This window comes from Lagenorhynchus albirostris, chromosome 17 (assembly GCF_949774975.1).
Source record: "Lagenorhynchus albirostris chromosome 17, mLagAlb1.1, whole genome shotgun sequence".
Taxonomy (NCBI): Eukaryota; Metazoa; Chordata; class Mammalia; order Artiodactyla; family Delphinidae; genus Lagenorhynchus; species Lagenorhynchus albirostris.
The window spans coordinates 43442666-43460132 of NC_083111.1; positions in this window are offsets into that span (position 1 = coordinate 43442666).

The window sequence follows — 17467 nt, forward strand, 5'->3', positions numbered from 1 at the left end:
TAGGACCCAAGGATTAGGAGTGATGGTTGCTTCTTGTGCAGTGGCCCTCAAACTGTGCTCCAAGGAGCCCTTGAGGTTCTATAAAATTGTCTCAGAAATGGCCAGACAGAGGGACACACACCCAGACACATCCTTGCCCTCATTCCTGGAGCTTGCCACACAGACTAGGGCTAGGATAAAATATGTGGCTTTCATAATGAGACAAGAGGTGGATGGAGAGAGAGAAGAGTTCCTTTTGATAAAACAATTCACAGAAAATCTGCGAAGCAAGGCTCCATCTTAGTAGTCTAGAAGATTCGTCTGCCCAGTATTTGTTTCACCCAAGGTTATCAATGTTCTGTCCCACCCCTACTCCGTGTGGCCCATTCAGAGAGGCTGGGACTGCACGGCTGCACGGCTGGGACTGCACGGCTGCCCATGTGGAGGACATTAAGGACACAGGGCCAGGGGAGAAGCAAAGAAGGGAGTGTCAAAGGGGAAGGTTGGTTCCCCATGCCACCGAGGAGGGTGGCCCTGGGGCTGAGCCCATGGCTCTCAAGGCACAGAAGGGCGCATGCTGGATGGTGCACCTCGATGCTCCACCTCCCTCGGAACTCCGTGGGGTCCAGCATGCCCGGAGATGGCTGTCAGTGAGGCCACTTAGCAAAACACTGTTAGGACCACTTCATCTCATGGTAGTATTGAGCGCACACACAGGAAAGGCTTCCACTTAAGATTTACTTTGAATTTTTAAAACAAAAGCTTAAAAACCCCACAATTTAACTCAGTCTTCTCACTTCATGGGAAAGGAAATAGGAACTCAGATGAAAAGGCTTGTCCAAGATCAGAGAGAGATCCAGTAGAAAGTCAGAACCAGAACCAGGATTTTGGGCTCCCAATTCAGTGTTGCTTCCAGGCAGCCCTAAATTCCTCAAATCCTGGGCACGCATCTTTGGTGCTCACAGCCCTGTCACTTAGGGGCGATGACCATTTGCTTTAACTGGGTAACCTCACTTCCAATTCACTGATGGAGGAGAATGAGTATTTGGATTTTGCAGCAAAGCCCCTGCTTCAAAAGGAACCAAACCTTATTCTTGTAGTGTTACTGGGTTCCTCTAAAAGCCACGGCATGGGAGTGTGGGCTTCTGGCTCCCCCTGGGTCCCCACTGCCCCCCACATCCCTTCCCCCGGCCTTCTCACGCTCCATGGAAACGCCGCCCTGACTTGTCGGGATGCTGCAGCCTGCGAGCTGGCTGCCAGTTGGAGTTTTCTCAAGTTTGCCACGTTGCAGTGACAGGACTGTGTCGAGGCCCAGATGCTTCGGCATAAATAAATAGCACATCTGGGACCTGGAAGGGGTCCAGCTGCATAGGATAGAAAAAACTGGGGTGGAAACAGAGCCAAGTGATACACAGCTGGAAACCGTTAAGTTAGGAGCGAGGTAGGGGAGCAGTTGAAGTAGAGAGAGGAAGAAAGAAATGGAAAGGGTGGGGGGAAGATCAAACCAGCGATGACCGTTGTCTGAAGGCTCTGAATTATAATTGCTGAGAAACAGACCTGTGGTTTACACACAGCTGAATTAAGAGCATTCCTACAAAATGATAGTTTATAATCATTGACCTCAAAGCAGAGAGACCAAGCAGGGGAACTTGACTCCTGGATGTCTGGCTGCCTTGGATGTGTCGGTTTGGTCACCTCCTAGCTATTTGCATCTATAAATGGCCTCGTGGTGAGCAGGGTGAAGGAGTTCAGACCTGCATCGATGAGCACCCCAGGGCTCCCTTCCCAGGGTCATCGGCATTTGGGAAGCTCACTGAGTTCCCAGACTCCAGGGCAGCCTCAGTTGAACATGCCTGTCGCAAACACGCAGAGGATTAAAGCGGAGGCTGGGGTGGGGGTGGAGGGACAGTGACATCACCGTCTCCCAGCCCAGAGGCCCCAGCAGATGAGTCAACGAGATGAATCAGCGATGGCTGCAGAGGGAGCTGCACACCCACAGCCCCACCAGAGACTAAAAGCTACCCATGGTATCACCAAGCAGAGGAGAGGAGGTTTGAGTACGGGGAAAATTAGGACACAAAGAAGAGACAGAAACACAATCCGTTCCTCTCTTAATGGAAATCAAATGCATGGATTACCTTCTTAATGATGGCTTGATTTAATCTCCTGGATTAAAAATATCCCAAATGAAGCCATCGTCAAGAGATGCCAGAATGCAGGCTTTCTAAGCAAAGCACAGTATCGCAGGGCAAAGCTTTTCTAGATCCTTCCAGACCCTCCCACTTCATCCTTGTCTTGTCGCAGGCGATAGCAGGTAAATCCCACCATCCTAGAGAGGATCCGAGGCTCCTTCCAACTTACTTGGTGCTGAACATTGATGGCCATAAGATGCAGGCTTGTCGTCTTTTAAGGAAAGCAGATGACTAAACAAAATGGACCCTACGACAACTCTTACACTTGGTTTGGTTGAGATTCCAGGTTTTCTGCATTCACAGGGAATCTGAAAGGATAAATGACTTTCTTTGGGTCTTGGTTGGCAAAGTTTCTAATTGGCAACGATTGCACTTTGGAGAATTCTCAAAATGACTGAACCACAACAGAAAGACTAATCTTGGAAGCTAATTCTTAGTTTGTAGGTTCCCAGCATTCCAGTGAAGGGAGGAAACCAGTCAACCTTCACAATATCATTTATAGTGATTCTGAAAGCTCATAATAACACATATTTAGGGAATATGGTTGGAAGTTGGTATGGTTCAGTTATGGATCTATGCATTATTTAAAAACCTTTGTTCATTTATCCAAGAAATATTTACTGAGCACTTTCTAAGAACCAGGCATTATGCTGGAAGCTGGAGGTAAGTTGTTGAATGAGACACAGCCCCTCTTCTCAGGGAGCTTATAGTCGGGCAGCCAGAGTTCCTACAACCACTGTGACTGTGAAAACACAGCTGTTCATTGTATTTAAAATTAACTTCTTAGCGCATCTAAAGAGAAATTCTAAAGAATTTCTAAATCTAAAGAAAATTTCTAAAATTTCTAAAAATCTAAAGAAAATTCTAAAGAGAAAAGAAGTCTGCACAGCACTGGAAGTATCCCATGCCTCAAAATAAAAATAGGATTGTATTTAGAAAAATCTTAATTTTGTGGTATTCCAAGAAACAGAAACTGCATAAAGGGAGGTAAGCCAGAATTCCTTCTATAGCCTGGTAATTAATTTGCAGCTTAAAATCTCCTACAAGAGACTCTAAACCAAAGTACTATTTTGGGGAAGGAGACGAATTCGGGAGTTGATGGAAGGCATGTTTCCTAAAGCATCTCATAATTCAAAGTCCACACAATTCAAAAGCAATCCTGACCAGGGATAGATCGTTTGGAGGACTCGGGGGCGTGAGTGCTATTTACCAGCTGAAATGGCATGGCCATGTGGCAACAGCAGAAACACTATTTACAATTTGTCCTGCTGCTGGTTTGAAACTGTATCATTCTCGGCTCATTTTTCGGTTTAGTTTGGCAGCCCTCCAGATTTTTCTCCATCCTGTTCCCCCCCAGGAAGTCAATCTGTATGGACTACAGCAATGAGTCTCCTTGCCCTCTGGCTTCCAGGCAGGTCCCACCGGTGGGCAGCACCCACTGAAATCAGGGTGATGGAGGAGGGAGGTTAGGGTATCTACTCCCAGAACCCTCTGCCAGGCCACAGAAGATCAACTGTGTCCCTTTACCAAAGCCCCCAGCTCCTGTCAGGTGACCCTCTCCACCCAGCTACCCCCGGATGGGGTTCAGTAATTGCTTATTCGCCTCGTGCCTTCAGGTCAGGAGGGAAGATTTGTACTGTTGCTTGCGGTTTCCCTACACCCTGCCCACGCCTTTGTCAATAGCTCTTTAATCCAGTTTAAGTGTGCCATCTATTTGCTGCCGGGACCGTGGCAAATCAAGGGGATTTATATTATCTCAAATGTTGTACCTAAAGGGAGGCTTTATTATTATTTTCATATTACATGATTTCAAATTTGCTTGGTTCAAACTTGCATGAAAAAGCAATAAATTTCAAAAGATCCACAGGGCCATCTGCATCAGTAACAGTGTTGAAAATCAAAGTTTACAACAACCTGCCTTAGATCTCCCTCTGTAGCTTAACAGACTATCCTTTATGACTTTGGGGACCTTCCTCTTCTGCTTTATTTGTAGCTTAAATGGTAGACATTAGGTCATCCAACAATTCCTTCTGACCTAGCTTCATTAATTTCTAGGCAAGAAGACGAAAAGACTTTACCGGCAATGCATTAAGGCAATCACCCCTCTGTCTTTCCAGTCATTGGAATTCCATTCCCAGGCAACGATAATCTCTGAAATATTCAGAAGCACACACGCGACATCTCTTCTTCCACTGCAGCAATGCATGGGGGTGGATTTTTATTTGGCTTCATTTTTTCATAATTTCAGCCCCTTTTGTTGGGTCACTGATTCAGTGGTGGACAATTCGGCTTCCACTGCAGCTCAGAGAAGCCAAAGCAGACAGTTTGGCTGTGGGGAAAATGGGTGTCTGTCACCAAGAACCATGACACATCTGCTGATTTATGGACACAACCCATCGTTTCATCTGCCACCTCCATGTGGAACTCCCCATCCATCCATTCATTCTTACTCACTGGTGCCATTTCCACTTCATCACTTTCAAGGAAACGCTTTCTGGAAGCATTGTGGGAAAGGGCAGTCAACAATTTCCTGAGATTCATGTCCGAGGAATATGGATTTAAATGAAAAGGCAGGGATGGACAGTGACCGCCCTTGTAACGGGCAGACCGTGTAGTACGCACACTGACAGCACTGACTTTAGAATCAGATCTGCATTTTAATCCTAGGTTCACCTCCTATTAGCTAAGTAACATGAGTTAGTTGCTTAACCTTTCCAATTCTTACTTTTTTCCTCTGTTAACTGTGGATATCATTAATACTTACTTCAATGGCTGTTGTGGAAATTAAATGAAGGAGTATCAGTAAAGCTCTTAGCACATTGTATGGCACATGGAGCGCTCACTAAATGAGGGTTTTCATCCGGGAGCCCCTTGGTGGTTTTCTGCTGCTCCATGAAGCCCTTCAAATTCAACACACACTCCCCCTTCCACTGCCTAACTACTAACACATAGAAACAGAATTTCTCCCCTTGTTGGTATGTCTAGATTTGCCAATCACGGGGGTTACATCTTCCTGTCCCACAAAGATCTCAGACATATAAACTCACCATTACGGAAAAGTGTAGTGTCATAGGCACACAAGGTTTTGCCCTTTTCAAAGCACTGCTTTTGGGGGGGGGTGGGTGTGAAAGGTTAGGCTGAGCTGGGCTTCTCTGATGCCTCTCTGAATGATGGAAAGCCAGAAAAACACCATTCAACCCATAAAACTATCTAGCTACTAACCCTTCCTACCTACCTACAACTCCTCTATTGGAATCATGTTTATTATTTACCCCTTGTCTCCCCAAAAGCTATGATATTTAAATTTAATTCTTTAGATGAATGGATATCATTGAAGAATTTTAAGCAAAGAGTGTTTAGACTTAGATCTTCCAAGAGCATTCTGGGAGCACTTAGATCTTCCAAGAGCATTCTGGGAGCCGCATAAAGGATGGGGAGGAGGGGCCATAACTAGCTCAGTGCTTCTGGAATGTTTCAGTGTGTCTGGTGATCTTGTGAAAATGCAATTTTTTTTTTTTTTTTTGTACACGGGCCTCTCACTGTTGTGGCCTCTCCTGCTGCGGAGCACAGGCTACGGACGCGCAGGCTCAGCGGCCATGGCTCACGGGCCCAGCCGCTCCGTGGCATGTGGGATCCTCCCGGACCGGGGCACGGACCCGTGTCCCCTGCATCGGCAGGCGGACTCTCAACCACTGCGCCACCAGGGAAGCCCCTGTGAAAATGCAAATTCTTATTTTCAGGAGGCCTGGGGTGGAGCCGAGGTTCTGCAGTTCTAATCAGTGCTGCTGGTCCATGGCTGTACTTTGAGTACCAAGAAGCCAGACCATTTAGTCCAACCTCTGATAGTCCAAGTTTGATAAAGGATAGCGCCCATACCGTGTACAGAGCTGTATCTTGCTCTGTACAGCTCCTAGCATTGGGTGCAGTATAATTATCGTGTTTAATAAGTGCTTTCTGACAATGCTGATGTTGATCGATGACAATGAGAAATAAAACGAAATTGAATTATTGAAAATGTGTCCCAAAGATTTCCAAATGCTGGGGTTTTGTTTGAGAGTGAAGGAAAACAACCCAAGGTTTACCAGTCTTAGTTTAGGTTTTGCTTTCCACCAATTTCAGGCTGTTTCTAAGGGACCACCAAATCAATTTTTTTCAAATGAATGTTTTTAGTTTCATGAAATAATGGGTTTTTTACTTTGATGAAATGAAAAAATACCTCTCACCATGGTTCTATAATACTGGGTTGACCAGAAAGTTTCTTCAGGTTTTTCTGTAAGATGTTATGGAAAAACCCGAACAAACTTCTTGGCCAGCCCAATAATATTAACAGATCCATCCAATGCCCCTTGTAAAGAAGGACTGAGTGTCAGAATGGTAAAAATCCTTCTTGTCAGTCACCTCTTCTCTCCCTGGTCTGTTGTGAAAACAAAGCCATTGGGACTGCATTCCCCGTTCTGTCACTCACACATCTCCATCTCCACGTCACTCAAACCACAAGCAGTTTGCTCATCCAGGCAAAGAATGACTGCTCTACCTCTTGGAGGAGACCTACATCCTCATAGATCAGAGGTTCTCAGTGAGGTTCCTGGACCAGAAACATCAACATCACCTAGGGACTCGGTAGAAATGCAGATTCTCAGGCAAACCCCCAGACCTCCTCAGATTCTGGGGGTGACCCAGTGATCTGTGTTTCAGCAAGCCCTTCAGGTGATCAAGTTGAGAACCGCTGTCCTGCGTTTGGGTTTTCAGGTGAAGGCACTCCAGCTGAGTGACCCTCCTGATTATTTTCTCTGCCTTTTGGAGAGGATCTGTGTCTAACTGGTGAGTCTAGGAGAAGGAGTTGAGTGTTTGGGGTCCGCCACTGCTGGAATCTCTGATTCTGATCTTCCTTCCCACAGAGGATGCACTCTGCCAGGGGGCAGGAACTGGGGGTGCAGAATCTTCTCATTCTTCCTACCCATAAACAATGACTGTGATGGCCTTTGAGGCTGAACTTGATCTGACCTTGCAAGAGCCCTTCATGCCTGAGCAGGCATGGCTGTGACATAAATTTCATTCTAGGAAAAATAGAACGTTTTAGACCAGTTAAAACTAATCCTAAAATTGGCTGTAGCATATGTGCTTTTTATGCATTGGATTTGGGAAATTTTTTGCTACTTGGATTATGTCTCTTCAACATTTCTAGAGGCCAGGTGTTTAAACTACAAAGGCAGCTAAGTTCTTCCTGGCTGCAGAGCGCCAGTGTGAGTTTCATGCCAGACCTTAATCTAGATCAACTACTCAATGTTCTGTTCCTTTCTGCATTGTTAGGAACTGCATTCAAGGACAAGGAAGAGAAGTGTGGAAGTAGGGGGATGATCCACAGGCTCAAGTCACCCCCAACCACCAGACCTCATGTTTATCCTGTATTTGTTCATTATGTAAATTCTGGCCCTAGCTTTACATCCCAGGGGCACTAACACTCCCCAAAGATGGTAGATTTCACTAATGAATACATCAAAGAAGGAACAGGAGCCACTGTTTTTATAAAGAATATCCCATCTTCTTGGGAAAACGAAACTGCCCCTCCCCTACAAAAGCTCAGTGAAATTATTATCAGCCCCAAAGCTAAGAAGGCGATTTAGGAGGCCTGAGTCTGAAACAGTGTATCTGGAAGCAGGTTTGCTCAGAAACTCAGGAAGGAACTGGACTGGCTGTCAAAATGCACTTCTGCCTTATTATCTCAATAGGAGCAGAGAGAGAATGAAAGACAAAAGCAGATGGGCTGATTAAACAGGAGGAAGAGAAAGATTTCCTTAGAAGGTTTGGGTTTTTAGAGACAAGGTAGATGGATATAAAGGAGATCAGGGAACATACCCAGCTCCAGCTGCTCATAAAGAGATTAGGAAGAAAAGTGATGAAATCTAACAGAGCCAGCCAGAACGACCCCTCCCCCATCCCCACCTGCAAAGGGATCCCAAGTTTAGGAAACCGTTGAGAGAGGCATGCCCTTACAGCTACAGGAAGAGAGTCCATAATGAGAGCAATCAGAGAAACCACATGCAGGGACTGAGGCAGCAGTGGTTACAGAAATCTTAGATTTGAGAAGTGAGGATCCATCTAAAATATTCAGAAGAAATACTGGGTTAGTTTCAAGGTGGAACTGTTATCATAAGTGAAGATGCAGATAATACCTATGACCTGAAAGAAATGCCCAAGAAATCCATGGAATTCACACAAAGAAAAGCACGGTGAAAAATGAGACCTTTTAAAAAGAAGGCGAGCAAGACAAAAGTAGGTCAGCTGCAGACCTCAGGTTACATATTGGTTTAATGGAACTGCACCCCTTAGGTTGGATTATCCCATTTGTGAGATGAAGATGGAAAGCCTCTCTGTGAGCAATGGATGCTGGAAAGATCCAGAAATCTTTGATTTCTTAGCTCTCAGTATGAGGTACCCTCAAGAGAAAAATCTAGAAATAGAAATAGAAAAACAATCCTAAAGTTTCTAAATTTTAATTTGCTTCATGGGAGAGAAATAGACCTTGAATTAGGCTTGGTGACTGGGGCTGTCACTGCTGTAAATTTCTAAACTTGGCAAGAAAGGAACGTCCAGTCTCTAATGAAGGCAGTGGCAGTTTCATGTGGATTTCCCTTCCACCTGCCCACCCCAACCCAAGTATGTTAAATGAGTGCCATAAGTAACCTCTTTATGAAAGTTGTCTCCCAACCGAGTTTAAGTTCATAGGTTCATAGTTTAAGTTCACAGATTACGGAAAAGTGCCCTGGATAAACTGGATGGCATTCTGAAAAAGGTGCAACCGAGAGTTATCCTGTCTATCCTCTTTCTCACAGCCTTTATTATGATCTTCAGGATGCTAAATATAGAGTGATGGAGATAGAATTTGGCCAGGCAGGGATACCTGTGCTGGAAGATGGACATTTGATTATGTTCCTCTAGAAGATGGTAATTTTCTCTAGAAGAAAGTAACTGATCATTTTAGGTGTCTTATGAATTATTAAACTAAGAGACTTGGGGTTGGATTAATTCACTTCAAAGACACCAAAGGAATCACACATCTTTCACTTGAAGGAACCCCACCTACAAGAACCTCTGAGAATCCTTTTGGCCCAGCCTGAGCCAAACATACCTGAACAGAACTGCTCCAGCCATTGTACCAAAGATGCCCCAGCAAACTTTCAAAGCATATTTTCTCTTATGCTTTCCTACTTTCCAACTCTCCTCCCCATTCTCCTGTTTCTGGCCACTTTCTACTGGCTCCTGGTTCCCCAAGGCTCCCCCAAATGCAGTACCTCCTCCCTGTTTCCCCCCCTTCCTCTTTGCCTCCCTCTGTGACAACAGGCACAGATCTGTACTGTCCAATATGGTTACCACAGGTGGCTACCAGACACTTGAAGTGCAGCTCATCTGAACTGAGATTTGTGATAAGATTAAAATACATGCTGGATTTTGAAGACAGCATGAAAAAATATGTAAAGTATGTCACTAATTACTTTAATTATATATTGAAATAATATTTTTGATGTATTGGTTAGATATAATATATTCAAATTAATTTCATCTGTTTCCTCTACCTTTTTCAGTGTGGCTACTAGAAATTTTCTTTTTAATTTATTTATTTTTGTCTGCATTGGATCTTCATTGCTGCACATGGGCTTTCTCTAGTTGCAGCGAGCAGGGGCTACTCTGCGTTGTGGTGCGCGGGCTTCTCATTGCGGTGGCTTCTCTTGTTGCGGAGCACAGTCTCTAGGCGCGCGGGCTTCAGTAGTTGTGGCCCGTGGGCTCAGTAGTTGTGGTTCACGGGCTCTAGAGCTCAGGCTCAGTAGTTGTGGCACACGGGCTTAGTTGCTCCGTGGCATGTGGGATCTTCCCGGACCAGGGCTCGAACCCGTTTCCCCTGCATTGGCAGGGGATTCTTAACCACTGTGCCACCAGGGAAGCCCTAGAAAATTTTTAATTATTTATGTGGCTCACATATTTCTAATACAGGTCTAGTGCCCTGGGCCCTGAGAATCTCACTGCACCTTGTCTTACTCCTGATCTTCTAAAGTACCCAAACCAATCTAACTTTTCTTCTTCTGGCTAAGCACAAATTTCAGTGTTCTTAGTTGGAGAATTACGTTATAAATGCACCATATGGTGCTAAGATTGACGATGGCCTAGCATAGTCATACGTTGGGGCTCTCACATGTATTTATTAAACACCTACCACGTGTATAGATTGTACTTGAACCAAGCGGGCATACTAAAGGAAGCATCAATAGCTTCAATCAACAGCCATCCAACAGCTAACAGTCTAGTTGGGTATCACCATTTGATGACACTAACCTGAAATATTGACATATCTTCCCCTAAATGAATGAATCAAATAGGAATTCTAATGCACCGTGGTAGAATAATGGAAACTACTTGTATTATGGTTATAGAGGAAGTTTCATGGAGCCATTCAGTTCATACCACATATGTCTGCATACTTCCAGCCCACTGCATTGTCAAGCAGTTGGAGAATTTTTTTTTCTTTTTGTCCCTGACAAGAATTACAGACTCTGTGTTTCTCTGGTGTAAACAGCATCCTGAAGAAAGGTAAGTGACTTGAGCCAAGTCAGAAAAATAAAAACAAAGTGTCAAAATACTTTCTACTTTGTCTCTTCTGTTTGAAGACAGAGGAGTCTGGGGGCTGTGCCTTGACTGGTGGTCTACCCTGCAACCTCTTCTCAATTCCTGCTCACAGAAAAATCAGACCACAGCCAATTAAATAGGAGCCCCACTCAGAGAGGAAATGATTCTTGCTTCTCTTTTTTCGTTTCATGGAGGAAGCCAATCATGTCAGTTCAAGAGGCCAAGGATAATTTCATTTATAAATCATACATTTTGACTACATGAATTTTAACACAAATTAGGGGTGGGATTTAGTTTCAATTCTCTTTCCTTTGAATTTGATTATTTTAAAAGAGGAATGTTTTCCTTGAAGCAGTTAGTATTTGCAGGCCAAACATTTGCTGCTCACAGCTGTCTACAGGGTTGCCTTTGGATATAAATATTCCTAATAGATCACAGTTTGGGGCTTAAAATGTCCATGTTTATCCCAAAATGTTTATTTTCTTTCTCATTCTACAAACACTATAGTCAATTTCTTTTCCAACCCTTTTTTATCTCAAAGAAAACAAGTTTTATCATTTGAAAGTATATCTTATGCCATAAAACCAGGTCAATATTAAGAGAAGAGTGTGATCACATAGATCAGTATCAGACACAAAACGCAGGATTTAGAGTGGAAAAAGATGAGCTCTTATCAACCACAGTAATTAATTGCAAAGAACAGAGAAAGCGGAGCCCACGCTTCAGCGTGGAGATCTTATTTAGTGGGATCTGTGCACTGGGACGGGGTTCCCTCCATCCAGGAGCAGAAAGAACTCTACTCTCTCCACCTTAAGGTGCCATAGTTAAGTTTGAGCCCCAGGTTCCGATGATAATCAATCATTGATTTACTTTCCATGTCATGCCAGACGTTCCCAGCCCTGAACACACCCCCGCTTTCTCATGTCTCCTTGTTTTTATGGTCTACACTCTGCTCTCTGCCCAGTACGCTTCTCCTCACACCGCTTCCATCCTCCCCCGTTTCCTCACTCAGACATGCCTGCCACCCCACATGTCCTCCCATCCCCCAACTCAAGCAGAACCTCCTCTGAGGAGCCTTCCCTGATGCACCTTCCAACCACCCACACCCTGGCCCCCAGGCAGAGGGAAATGCCCCATGATCCCACTGTAGAACTTCTCACTGGTTTGGTTATTATTTGCCTCTAGGTCTGTCTCCTCTCTGGTAAACTCGTGAGGTGAGGAACTGGATCTTGTCTAACGTGTTATCAGTAGGGCCTAGCGCAGCACCTGGAACCAGCCCTGCTCAGCCAATATTTTTTGAATGAATAAAGTCAACATTTAATTCATTCTTTCTTATGTGCTGAGGACTGTGATAATACCAAGGGCAATTCAAGAAAGCAGTTAGACAAAATCTGTTCCCTATGGAGTCCAGAATCACAAGAAGTTGTACCTAGCCAGCATCATGACGGAGCAGGTGATGATTAAGTTCCAGAGTGGGAGAGATATTGCTGCAGGGTTGAGGGCAGGAAACCCACAGTGGCTGAGAATAACAGCCAAAGCACAATGTGAATATTCATTCATTCATTCAGTAAATATTTATTGTGGGCCAGATGCTGATTTAGGGGTTGTGGATACATCAGAGAATGAAACAGACAGAATTCCCTGCCCTCATGGAGCTTACTTTCTATTAAGGGGAGACAGACCAACAAGTTCAAACAACCCCCAAGAAGACACATGCTAGCCCAATAAGGGGAACAGAGACACTGGTTTTGTTAATCTGCTTCTTTCTGCTACTTGTACTGTATGAGCTAGCCGGCCTGTTCAGCTAACATTAAAAAATGGAAGACCTGGGACTTCCCTGGTGGCACAGTGGTTAAGACACCGCGCTCCCAATGCAGGGGGCCTGGGTTCCATCCCTGGTCAGGGAACTAGATCCCACATGCATGCCGCAACTAAGAGTTCATATGCCACAACTAAGGAGCCCGTGAGCTGCAACTAAGGAGCCCACCTGTCGCAACTAAGACCTGGCACAACCAAATAAATAAATAATTTTTTTTTAATGGAAGACCCATTTGCAACTGCCATTGTGCTCACATTACTTGGAATTATCCTTGCATCATTCACACTCCCAAACAGCTACTTCCCACTCCAACTCTCCTTCCCTTCTCCAGTGAGTTGCCCAGGTCAATTCACAGGCAGTGACGGGGTTTGGGCTACACAATGGTCACTGGTCTTCATTTGCAGTTTCTAGGGTCTGAAGCATTGAGGAATCAAGTAAGAAGAGGATGTGGTATGATGCTTGTGGCAGGCTTCTGTCTTCTTACTTCTTTTGACATATTTTTGAGCACCCTAGTGATCGCCGCTGAGCACACCAAGGCAAATAAATAAAACCACCCATTCATTCAACAGATATTTAATGAGCACCTACTAGAGTCCAGGCAATAAGTCTATCACTGGAGATTCAATGTTGAGCAAAAGAGATGAGGACCCTGCCCCAATGGTACTTGCAGTGTAGTCAGAGGGACAGGCATAAACAAGAAAATAAGTCCATTCATCACACAAATGACAGCTCACTGGCCCTTGAGCAGTGGTGCAATGAAAGCAGTCTTCCCTGTGCTTTCATTTTACCATTTTCTCCTTTTTTCTGTTTCTCTTGTTTATGTCTCTTTGCCTTCTTTGTCCCACTCTTTCTTACTTTTTCCTCTTCTTTGTTTCTAAAGCTTGAGTGTCTCTAGAAACAGCCTTCCCATCCCATTCTACACATTGTACATCCACTCACAAGGTTTCAACAACACCTCTCTGCTGAGGACCCTCAGATCTCTCCAGGTGAGGTCTCTTCTGGGAGCACTTGGCTTCAGGCCTACATATGAAACTGCTCACTAGAAATCCCCACTTGTTTGTCTTCAAAATTCGTAATGTAATACAGTCAAGTTGAATTTATTATCCCCATGCTACCCCCAACCCATAACAGGCTTACCAGCTATTTCCCACAGTCTCGGAACCAAATTGTTAATTTCCTATCTCAATGGCAAGAACCACTTTCCCCCTAGACACTCACCAGAAAGCCAAGGGTTGGCCTTTTCACCTCCCTCTGTCTTCCCGCCACGTTCGATCAGGTTTCAAGTCCTATGGAGTCTGCTTCCCTGACATCTCCTAAACCTACCCCTCCTCTGCATTCCCTTCACCACCACCCCTTCCAGGTCTTGTAGGGATTATCCTACATGCTTTCCATTTCATCCCAAACACCCTGACCTGCCTTTCTGTGGCCACCAGAGTCATCTCTGTACAATGCAAATCTAAGCAAATCTTCAGCGGTCCCCAGGTTATTTTAGGATACATTTATAAGCTTCTTCTCATGGCACATAAGGTTTTGCATGTCTCTCCAGCCCCATCTCTTGCTATAGCCATGCTTAAGCACTTTGGGTTCCACACGCGTGCGCTACTCTCTGTCCCCGAAAGAGTGCCTTTTATACCTCTATCTGCCAGGAACATCCTTCACCCACTTCTTTGTCTGATTAAGTCTTACACACTCTTCAAGACTCAGCTCAGAACTTCCTTCAGGAAGACTTTTGCATCAGCTTGTACGTTTTCAGCTTCAACTAACAAAATATCAAACTAGATATTTATTATAGCATAATTGAGAGGTTATTATTCCCCTGCAATTTCAGAGCTAGTTAATTTAGCAGCTGAGCTCTAGGCTGCCTTTTCTTTGTCTTGGCTTTCCCCATATGATCTCAAAATGTATACCTTGCCTCCAAACATCAAATCCACACAAAACCACACCCAAAGACAGAAAAAAATAAGAGCTTCCCCTTGGACATCTCTCTTTTTTATCAGAGAAGAAAATCTTTCCCAGCAGGCTTCTCTTCTGGTCCCATTGAGTAGGTCCAGGTCACTAGCTCACCCTAAACCAAAGGGAGAAGCATTACTATGGTTTATCTGTGACTGGCGGAGAAGCCCCTCTACTCTGAGTGCCTTCTGCCTCATACAACAAAGTTCAGGTTCTATTGACAAGAATGAAGGAAGGAAATGGTGGTGATGAATGAAGGAAATGGTGGTTAGGTAGGTTACTGACAGTTTTGGCCATGCCTCCTCTCCTAGAGTTCTTTGCTCACCACTCCCTCACCAGAATGAATTAGGTTCTTGTCAAGTACTCTGTCATTGTGCTTTCCAAACTGTTTTGCAGTGTTGACTTAGTTATCTGTCTCCTTATACTGACCTCCATACAGTTTATTCATATTTGATTCCTTAACACCCAGCAAAGACCTAGTGCAGTGCTCAATAAAAATTAATGTTTGAATGATGAGTGATTTAATTAATTAATTAGTAACATGTCCGGGACAATTTCCACATGGTTTCATTAATCCTAATAATTTGACCCATCTATATAGTGATAGAAAAAAAAAACAAACAGACTGACATATGACCATACAGTTTGTGCTGTTTGCTCCATGCAAGTTCTATTGTTTTATTGCTTTTGTAGCTCAACCCTATGGTTGGTTACCTTCTGCTCCCTCTGCAGCAGCAACCAAATGACCACTTTCTTCATTAAATAGAGTCAATGTCTCGTGGCCCCCAAAAGGACCATGCTGGGGCTGAGCCATTTTTTTCTATTACTCTGTTAGTGTCTGCCAAGCCAGCAGGAGTCAACACCATCTGTCAGCTTACCATCTTTGGGGTGGAACTTCAAAGGCAGGGTTTCTTTTTCTGGGTCAAGTTGACCTGTAACTTTCATCTTCTTTATACTAACCCTCCATCTGTAGAACTGCATCATCTCTGCAAAGTGGCCAACAGCGTCTCATCCAGTGCCTTAGCAAATATTTATTGAGGGAGCTAGTGAATGAATCATTTAACTGACTTATATATAATCTTCAAAAACAGCCATAGCAGACAACAGTTCTTATTTAAAAGGTATGTGCCACAGTAGAAACTTTTAAAAATAACCAAAGCAGCACCTTTTATCAATGTTGGCATTCTGTTCGCAAACTAATTACCACCTTATGTAACCGACCTTATTAAGGGATGTTGACACCTTCTTAAATTATCTTTGGAAACCAAAATCAAACCCAAATACAATCATGATCTTGCCAGGTTCAAACACTGCCGTTTTGATGTGGCCAGAATTCCCTATTGAGTTCAGAAATCCAACTCAAATCCTTAAGTTGGAAGAAGGAGGGATGTGAATCAAATCAATAAATGAATAATGAATAAAATGGCCATTAATTAACTTAGGCATGAAAATAAAAATAGAAGTGTCAACTGAAGCCTGCCCTGGTAATCTTCTAACGTAGGATAAACATTAGTTGGTTGGTGGAAAATTTGTTTTTGGCATTTGTATGGAAGATGGCTCCTTAGCAAACCAAAGAACTACAGAGCGATGTCATGTCAATATGCCACGTGACGGTAAGCATTTTCCCTGTGGCGGGAATCACAGCCAGCGTACTGGGGGATCCCCTCAGCACAGTCGAAACATCAAATAGAATGCTCTGTTAGAAGTTAGGGTCCATGAAAACAGAGTCATGGACTCATGCCCCAGGCCGCCCAGGCAGGAGTATATCTTGACACAGGTCCCGTGAACGGGACTTGCCAGAGTTTCGGTGAGAGCCAGACGTCAGTCTAGCCACTAGGTGTGGTACCTCCCGCTGGAACAGGGACAGCATCCTCATGAGGACGTGTGGTGGCACAGCCTCAACAATTCAGCGGCTGGAAATGGGGCTTATTTGGCACAAGATGTAAACCAACCTATGAAACAAAGGAACAACTACCAGCAAACATTGCCTATCACAACAAACCAAAGGCTAATCTTAGCTCACCAAGGTCATAAACTCCTAGAGGGCGGAAACAGCTAGACGGTGGCAAAGAGCATTCACAAATAATATTAAGGTTGGGCTGACTCTGAAATACATGTTCAGAAAATTGTCGTGTGAGATGCAAGCTATTATACGTAGAATGGATTAAGAACAAGGTCCTACTGTATAGCACAGGGAACGATTTTCAATATCCTGTGATAAACCGTAATGGAAAAGCCTGTGAAAAAGAATGTGTGTGTATGTATATATATACACATACATATATATATGTATAAATGAATCACTTTGCTGTACAGCAGAAATTAATACAACACTATAAATCAACTATACTTCAATAAAATAAATTTTAAAAAAGAGAAAATTGTCCCACAAAGATGAGCTTTAGAACTTGTTTAATCCAAACTCCTCACTTAAGAAATCGAGTTTTAAAGAGGGGAAATGACTTGCCTGATCTCACACAGCTTTCTCTGGGAGTGTTAGAACTGGACTCCTGGACCCCTAACTCCAACTGAGGGCTCTTCCCACTTTAACTCTGCACCCTAAAGCTCCTACCACAGTGCCCTGCGTGCAGTTGGCTTTCAACCAAACTTGATGAATAAACCATGTCAATCATGATTGTGTGTTAGCAGGGGCAGATCCTGGTTATATGGGGCTTAACACATCAAGTTTGGAGGAAGGGACTTCTTTAAGAAAAATCATACAAAATGAGGAATATAAAATGTGGTACAAAGGTGACTATTTCTTCAGATTGAGAGAAGAAAGTTTAACAAATTACAAACATAACAAAGTTAACAACACAAGTGTTACAAAATCCATAAATGTAAGATAATATTCTTATGAATGAACTGCCTGGCACGTCTCTGTAATACTTTCTTGCCCAATAGTTTC